The sequence below is a fragment of the Sus scrofa genome, unplaced genomic scaffold (genome assembly GCF_000003025.6).
Source record: "Sus scrofa isolate TJ Tabasco breed Duroc unplaced genomic scaffold, Sscrofa11.1 Contig1271, whole genome shotgun sequence".
Lineage (NCBI taxonomy): Eukaryota > Metazoa > Chordata > Mammalia > Artiodactyla > Suidae > Sus > Sus scrofa.
The window spans coordinates 1-9,156 of record NW_018084853.1 but is presented as its reverse complement, the minus strand read 5'-3'; the positions used below and the strand labels follow the sequence as shown (position 1 = coordinate 9,156).

Here is a 9,156-nt window from a genome sequence, read left to right as displayed (position 1 = left end):
TGGGCTTACATTAGCAAATACTTTTCTCTGGACCCAAAGGAGGGCTCTTTCATCCATTCACTCATTCATTCAGGACTCGTTCTTTGCTGGCCTGCAGTGTACTAGATGCCAAAGGAAAATCACCCGTGAAAGCATCCATGGTGGGACTGGCACAGCAAATGGTCACTCATTTTCTCCTCTTTACACAGGTTTCTGAAGCAGCCATGGCCACGGTACCTGAACCTGCCAAGGAAGTGATGGCTAACAATGGGTCAGTGGGGAGACTGGTACCAGTAATGCGAGCAGGGCTCCCTTCTCAAGAGTGCAGTGTTAGCTGTGCTTAGAGACCAGATTTGTCCCTCATCCTGCCTCTTTTAGTGGCAAGCGGGGTTCCAGGGCTGGAAGGGGTCTCGAGATCCAATAGAGAGCAGCTGGGGTACCTGCCCCGCCTCCTAGGCTGCTCCAGGAATATGCCCATGGAAACTGCTAGCTCCAGGCAGCCCTAAGGAACAAGCTGTTTGCAGTTTCCAATTTACAGTGAAGATCACTTGCAGGGAAGGAAAATTCATCCTGTCCAGGGGACATAACTGAGCAAGCTCTCTGCTTTTATTACAGTGACAACAATAATGACCTGTTATTTGAGGCTGATGGCCCCAAAGAGATGAAGGTAAGGCCATACGCTTAGCTCCCAACACATGCAGGGGCTCGGGCAGGGGAAAGTCTCAAGGAAAGGGCTCTGGGCCCCCTTATTCCTATGGAATTCTGTGATGAACTGACTCGCCTTCTCCAGTGAGACTGATGCAGGCCACTCCTCAGTTCCGCGGCACCACAGCGGTTCACTGAGCCTTGGTGATGGTGCCATGCTTGAGGAGGGTGAGAAGAAATGATGGTAGAGAGAGTGTTTGCTGTCTCATGTTGGCAAGGCAGCCAAGGCTTCAATGCACAGTTGCTTCTCCTTTTAGAAAAAGGGTTCAGCCCTAAAACTGATGAAACTCTGTCAATCACTAGAGTCGAACCCTGAGACCCATTTTCTCCAGCCCTGGGTGGGTGTGTGGTGTATCTGTCTGACCCACCCTCCCACTGCCCCTGCCAGGGGCTGGAGCCTCTGTGCTGGGCAGGAACTTCTTGCTTTCCTCTGAGCTGTCGGAGGTCTCTTTAACTGTCTTCAAGACGTTAAACCATTCTTGTGCCAGGGGCAACTTCAAGCCTTATTACACTTACACAGTTTCTCTGAACAAAGGGAAAGTGGGAACCTGTTTCACAAATATCAACCACAATTTTGGGGGTTGTGGAGGTTTTTGGCCCAGGGGGACATGTAGAAGTTCCAGCAGGGGAACCACGCACCTTTTACAGTGTTTGCAAGATGCTTATGCAACAGCTTTTAAAAGACGAAACTTGTAGAAATAATTGAAAACTCATTGATTGAGCATAGAAGTATTGATAATATGATCATCACAGCCATGAAAAATTTAATACATAGTCTTGTGCTTTGGGTTTCCAAACAGGTAAAAATGTAAGAAGGCATACATTTATGGTTAGGTGGAGCATGTGTCAGAAACACAAACAAGGTTAAAATGGGATGTATTCTTGAAGAATACCATGGAGGGTGTCAGAGAGCCACATTCAGGTTTGGGGTCTGCCTCTCACTTGCCACATGCCTATGGGTAAACCACTGAACCTCTCTGGGCTGCAGAGAGATGAAAGATTCTCTGGAGAAGCTCTGTTATCCCCTCCTGCATCCCGTCTCATGTCAAAATGGGAGTTCTCAGGCCCAGCCACCTACCACACTGACATTCTTGATCTATCCACAGTGCCGCACCCAAAACCTTGACCTCAGCCCTCTGGGAGATGGGAGCATCCAGCTGCAAATCTCCCACCAGCTCTGCAACTAGAGCTCCAGGCCAATGGTGTCTGTGATTGTGGCAAAGGAGAAGCCGATGAATCCTCCTCCCAGGTCGTCTGCGATGATGACCCAAAGAGCATCTTTTCATCCGTCTTTGAAGAAGGTACCTAGGGAAAGCTGAGGGCAGATAGGATATCTCTGGTCCTTTCCGTCTCAGAGGCCATAACTCAATGGTCAACTAAACTCTCCTGAAGCTGAAACCTTTAAAAGTAGAAGGCCAGGAGTTCCTGGTGGCTCAGTGGAATCCAGTGTTGTCACTGCTGTGGCTTGGGTTTGCTCGCTGGCCCAGGAACTTCCAAGTGCAGAGGCACAGCCAAAAAAATAAATTTTTTTTAAATAGAATGCCCAGCAGTGAGAGGAAAACAGAGAGGTCTGGAACCCAACTAACCACTTTTGTAGTTGAAACAATTCTTTTTTATTTTTTGTCTAACATCAGAATGTTTTGTTCCCTTAAAAGGAATTCTTCTTTAATGAAATAATGATGTACCTGGCTAGTGCTATTAATCAGAGGAATGGAGGCTTTTCTGGAATTTATAGGCATGCATAAAAAGTACCCAAAATACTATATATCTCCATACATTACTACATATCATCCAATTTGGTGATGGTTTTAGTTTTCTTTTGCGTTATGATATTATTCTTAAACAGGACCTGGAGGAAATCACGTTGTGGCTCAGCAGTTGCCAACCTGACTAGTATCCATGAGGATGTGCATTCAATCCTGGCCTTGCTCAAGGGTTAAGCATCCAACATTGCCATGAGCTGTAGCGTAGGTCACAGACAAGGCTCAGATTCTGCATTGCTGTGGCTGTGGTGTAGGCCGGCAGCTACAGCTCTGAGTTGACACTAAGCCTGGGGAATTCCATGTGCCATGGATGTGGCCCTAAAAAGCCAGGAATAAAAAGCAGGACCATGATAACTACTCACAACTGCAAAGCTCCCAGTCATTCTCAGGGTGCTTTCGGTTACATTTTATCCCTGTGAGTCTCAGAAGGTCCCTGCTGGGCCAGTGTGTGCCATTGCCTTTTTGCAGAAGGAGTTCTGTGGCTCTTCCACAGCAAGCAATAAAGCTGAAGCTTGAACCCATATCTTAAGGCACCGGGTCCAGTGTTCTTGTCCACCCCAGCTTCCTCCCACCAATATTAGAATCAGACTGTGGCTGACCTCCCTCAGATGTCTTCCAAGGCACCAGATCCTGCCGCTTCACATCATGAGGTTTGCTCTTCTAATCTTCTGCCTAAAAGACACCTCTGCTCCACATTTCAGAGCCCATTGTCCTTGAAAAGCATGCCATGGTTTTCTCTGTGATGCCACCCCCGTGCAGTCCGTGGACTGCAAACTCCAGGACAAAGATGAAAAAGCCCTGGTGCTGGCTGGCCCACATGAGCTGAAGGCTCTCCACCTCCTCAAAGGGGACTTGAAGAGAGAAGGTACCTGGGGACACCCTCATTCTTTTCTTGGCCTCCTGGAAACGTGCCAATTATCTCTATCTTCAACAAAGTAGACCATTTAGGCAAATGATTGACATGAATGCAATATCATGGAATACAGAGTGTGTACATGCTTTATGGAGGTCCTAGCAAGGATGCCAGGATGAGGCCCTTAGCAGGTTCATTTTCAGCAAGAGAGGGACAAGCACATCCAGGACCACAGACCAGCCAAGTCACTTAAAGCAGTGCGATGTCAGTGCTTCTGTTGGAAAGGGGTCATTTGATGGACAGGACCTAACTACCTGTGGGTGCCTTCTTCCTGTTGTGGAGGTCAAAACTAGAATGGCAAAGAGATAATTTGTCCGTCCTCATTCCCAACTTTGCCCACTTGCCCCTAACATCCTTCCCACCCAATACCAGATGGTTCCTGAGAAGCCGATCTTACTGACGAGCAGGAACTTGTATCTCTGTCACTGTCACTGGCCATTGTTTCAAGTCTGGGGAGCCCATTGGTGGTGGGACTCTGCCTGGCACCCTGCCACTGTGGCTGAGCCCTGTATGCAGGGGTGTGACCGGGGGGCAGATCAAAGGAGCAGTGTGGTCTCATCCAAGCTGCTGACCTTGGAGAGAGGCATCACAGGGGAAAGCTTCTCAGCCTGGCCAAAACAATTCTGTTTCTCCAGAATTGCATCAGAAGCACAACCTTGGGGCCTCCAAGGGAGACAGCTGTGACTAAGGAAGATTAAAATGAGCATCTCTCTTTGGACCACTTCACCTAGTCAAGCAGCCCTCCTCCTTCAAGTTCATCCCACTGGCTGCTCCATGTTCCTGAAACAGATCTGTGCCTGATGTCCTTTAGGAATCTGGTTTTACTTCTTTTCTTGCTGTTCACATTGGTCAGACTGTTCTGGTGTTGTGGATAGGCACATCACCAGGCAGGGGCAAGATGGCTTGCTTTCTTCTAAAAATCAGAGCTTCTAATTGTTTACTGCCACTGTGGTGAGGCTCTGAGAAGCCCCCAGACCTTCTTTGGGGAAAAACCTGATTCAACCAACTGAACCTGTTATTGTCTGGGAGAAGCCAGCTCTCCTGTCTATGAGGCCATAGGAATTTTGGATGCCAAAGAGGATCCTAAATGGCACCAGTCCTAGGCTAAGGGTCCAGTGCTTGGACCAACCCTGCAGTGCTATGTCCCTGACCACAGGCCCCTCTCCTTCCCTCAGTGGTGTTCTGCATGAGCTTTGTGCAAGGAGATGACAGTGATGACAAGATACCTGTGACCTTAGGGATCAAGGGAAAGAATCTGTACCTGTCTTGTGTGATGAAAGATGACACACCCACCCTGCAGCTGGAGGTGAGTGAGTACCAAGGGCTGAAGGCCCTTCTTGGGCTTCACTGAAGCACCCCCAGCCATTACTTCCAAGACAGTGACCTCTTCCCCCCTACCCACCCCCAGAAAGTCTGGGAGAAGAACCACTTGGTAATTTTCCAGATGTGTAAATAAGTTGAATATAATAAGTTCAGGTAAGGGTTAATGCAGGTAACTTTCACTCCCATTGTGGCAAGTTAAATCATTCTGCTGATGTGCTTACATCCTGCTGTTGTTAGCCCCCATCGATCATACAATGTTGGGATTGGAAGGGGAGTCTCTTGTTAGGGTTGCTCCATTAGGTAGATGACACTTTGGGAACTTAATTGATTCAAAGCACCTGTCACCTGTCATCATCTCCATGCCACTCCCAACATCATACTTGCCCCCACCAGCATTCCCAGCAAAAGCTTCCTCTCCAAGTTGAAGTCATTCTAGCCAGGGCCATGAGGAAATACACAGCACAAGTCCCTGGAGCCTAGGTACTTCAGAAGCTTTCATCTAATTTTCACTTTCAACAACTTTCCCATCTGTGTCATGCTCCCTACCATTTGGCACTGTTTCAGAAAAGGATGAGGGCTCTTTTGGTCACCATACCGAAGGCTGAGGTCACAAAGATATGTCAGGGCCCTGGCACTTGCCCCTGTGACCTGTTTATATGTTTCATCTCTAGCTGACCTGGAGAACATCTTTTCCCAGATCAGAGTAGGGTATCTTTGACCTGTCCCTTGCAACAAATGTGTATTTCTGCTTTGCTGCAGGATGTAGACCCCAAAAGTTACCCAAAGAGGGACATGGAGAAGCGATTCGTCTTCTACAAGACAGAAATCAAGAACAGAGTTGAATTCGAGTCCGCCCTGTACCCCAACTGGTACATCAGCACCTCTCAAGCAGAACAAAAGCCCGTCTTCCTGGGAAACTCCAAAGCCGCCAAGATATAACTGACTTCACCATGGAAGTCCTCTCTCCCTAAGGAAAGCCATACCCAGAGGGTCCACATGGGCTGAAGAACCCCGGAGGCTGGCAGAAGGGGACTGGAAGAGTTGTACATGGTTGCTGCCTGAATTTCACTATTGTCTAATCGATGCCCAGCTGTCTTCCCTAGATTAGTGCTAAGGAGATCCCCCTGCCCCCAGTGAGAGAACAGCCCCTCCTCTCCAAGTCCATGCACAGACCCCATCCTCTAAGCCAGCTTCTCTCACCCCTTCTCCTCACTCAAAGCCAGCCTGGTGGAACCATGGCACACTAGGGTCACTGGCAGTCCTCTGTCCTTGGCACCCGCTTCTGATGATCGATCACTGAACTATTTATTTATTTAATTGTGGGTTGGTCTATTTAACTTAATTCAAGGGGGCAAGAAGCAGCAGTGTCTGTGAAAGATCTTAGTCTTCCATAGCTATGGATCAATTTCTTTGGGGTGAGTGTGCACCTTTAAAATCTCTCACCAAGCCTGAAAACATAATAAGCTCAAATTATTTAAAGAAGAATGCTTATGAATAAAGAAGGACGATCAGATTGTTCAATGATTCTGAAATAAATGTCACTGAAAAACATCCTTTTCCATGTGGTCATTGGCTTGCCTTGGCTCTGACATAGAAGGGTAAAGATAAACGGTACCATGAATGTTCTCTGTGTGGAACGAGAAACCTTCTCCTTATCACTGAAGGCGGAGTACTTAGGGACATCACTGGCCAGCGAAGAGCAGCCTTTATACCCTCCCTTTCATTTCTATTTTTCCACAAAAGTGTAGTTGGTGCACAAGGGTCATCTGAAAGATAGAATTAGCTAAAATATTCCAGGAATAGTGGTTGACGGTAACAGCTGCCAAGTGTTTCTCTATTCATTGACTCAGCAAATATATATTAAGCAAATGCTATGCACTGGGGGTTGGAAATTGAGAACAAGAAAGGTAGGGCATTCCTAGTTAAATAGGAGAGGCAGATGGATCAATGAATAAGCAGCATAAGAAGCAGAGGTGAGGAATTCCTGTTGTGCTTCAGTGGGTTAAGCACTTGACTGGAATCCATGAGGATGCAGGTTTGATCCCTGGCTTCGCTCAGTGGCTTAAGGATCTTACATTGCCATGAGCTGTGGTGTATGTAGGACATAGACATGGCTGGGATCCACATTGTGTGGCGTGGTGTAGGTTGGTGGCTCTAGCTCCAATTCTCCCCTACCTGGAAACTCCATATGCATGGCTGAAGCCTAAAAGACAAAAGACAAAACAAAACAAAAACAAAAAACTACACACGTTCTTAAAGAAGAAATGATTGGCTAAGGAGGAGTTCTGCAATCACACATAAATCAGGAGATAATTGTGTTATGTAGGGTTTTTTTTTTTACTGTCATCTATGAGTATCATTTAGAAACTGTTAAATGCTTAATCTATGCTAGAAAATGGTTAAAACACTTCCACTCTTTTAATGTCTATTTTGACATAATTTTAGATTTATGGAAGAGTTGCGAAGATATACAGAGTTCCCTCAGCTTTCCCTGATGTTACTATCTCACATAAGTATAATATTTTATCAAAATAAGAAATTAACCCTGGTAGACAGAGTCAATTGATTTTAACACACCTTCTGCTCAGCAGTTCCGCTATTGGTGTTCCTTCCCGAAAAGAAAGGCTGTGTTACTCACGACTCTATGCTTCTAAGGATCATTGACCAGACTGAAAATAGTGGTTACTTGGGGCGGGTGGATGGGGGTTGTCAAAAGAAACTTAGGCCTATGTTTGAATTTTTTTACAAGAGGAATATATTCATCAATTACCAATATATTTTTAATTCTCTGTATTAAAATATTCCATTTTAATGGTGTTTCAATTCCTGGACCTGCACCAAGACTACAACTGACCCTGCAAAAGAGCTATTCTGTTCCTGGTCTGGCACCAAATTCTTTCCCTGAGGACATTTCTCCCTTTCTCTGCACTGTGTCCTTATCCTGGAAGAGAAAAACAGCATGTTTCCACCTGCTACGGTGACTTCTGCCTGGCACCTGTGGTTGCTCTGTTTGTACCATTTTACTGCTCCATCCCGAGAGTCCAAGTGGCACATATCCTGGGCCTGCTGTCCATGACAAACAAGACACTGATTTATATACGGGGACAACAGCTTCTCACCTCTGGTTCCTACATCTGGATTGTAGCCATAAGTGGACTTATGATGAAACTGAAGCACAGAGAGCTTAAGTTTTTTGCCAAGAATGCAAGCTGATAAGTAGTGAGGACAAGATTCAGATGAAGGACAGTGGGACAGGATTAAGGTGGCAGAACAGAAGGACTGGAGCTCAACTTCTCTCCTAAACCCACAAAATTCACAACTAAAGACTGAGCACTCTTCACCCGAATGGACAAGAAACCTTAAAAAGGATATCCTACTCCAGAAGAAAAAGAGGAGGACGCATCAAGAGGTAGGAGGGGTGATTTCACGATAGGAACAACCCCCTATCTCCTGGGTGGGAAGCTCCACAGACTGGAAACTAACTGCTTCACAGAGACTCACCTACAGGAGTGAGCGTTCTGAGCCCCACATCAAACTCTCACGTGTGGGGATCTGGCACGGGGAGAAAGCGCTCAGGGCATCTGGCATTGAAGGCCAGTGGGGCTTGTGCTCAGGAGCTCCACAAGACTGGGGGAAACAGAGACCCCATTCTTAAAAGGCACACACAGACTTTCACGTGCACTGGGTAGGAGGGCAAATCAAAGTCTCCATGGGAATCTGAGTCAAACCGCACTGCAGGACTTCAGTTCATCCTGGGAAAAAAAGGGTAAACGTGGCTTGTTGTGAGGGAAGGCCATTGAAAGAAAAGCTCCCGGGAACATTCAGCAGCTGAGCCTTTCTGTGGAGGTGGCCATTTTGGGAAAATCTGGCCCCACCCATCAGTCAGCTGCTGAGAAGCCCCAAGGCCAAACAACAACCCAGGTGGGATCACAGCCCCGCCCCTCAGTAAACAGGCCACCTAAAGACCCCACCCCCAGGCACACAGCTGCCTCTAATCCCATCCAGACACTAAGCCCCACCCACCAGAGGGATTAGAATCAGCTCCACCTACCAGTGGGCAGGCATCAGCCCCTCCCATCAGGAAGCTACAGCAAGCCCTATACTGACTTCAGCCACAGGGGGGCAGACACCAGAAGTAAGAGGCTACAACTCTATTATCTGTAAGAAGGTCACCACACCAAAAACCTATAAAAGTGAAAAGACAGAGAACTATGACTCAGATGAGGGAGAAAGGAAAAACGCCAGAAAAACAGCTTGGCAATGAGGAGATTCTCAGCCTCCAGGAAAAGGACTTCATTTAGACTGTTGATGCTGAAGATGATGCAAGACATTGGAAATCAACTGGAGGCAAAGATGGATAACTTACAGGAAACCCTGAGCAAAGAGATACAAGATATCAAACTTAAACCAGAAGAGATGCAAAATACAACAACTGAACTAAAAAATTCACTAGAGGCGGCTAACAGCAGAATA

The 9,156-nt window shown here is 46.9% G+C and overlaps 1 pseudogene; it reads left to right on the top strand.

Annotated features, from left to right (window-relative positions):
- Window positions 1-203: 203 nt before the first annotated feature.
- LOC110258124 lies at window positions 204-5,654 on the top strand (annotated as a pseudogene).
- Window positions 5,655-9,156: the final 3,502 nt, after the last annotated feature.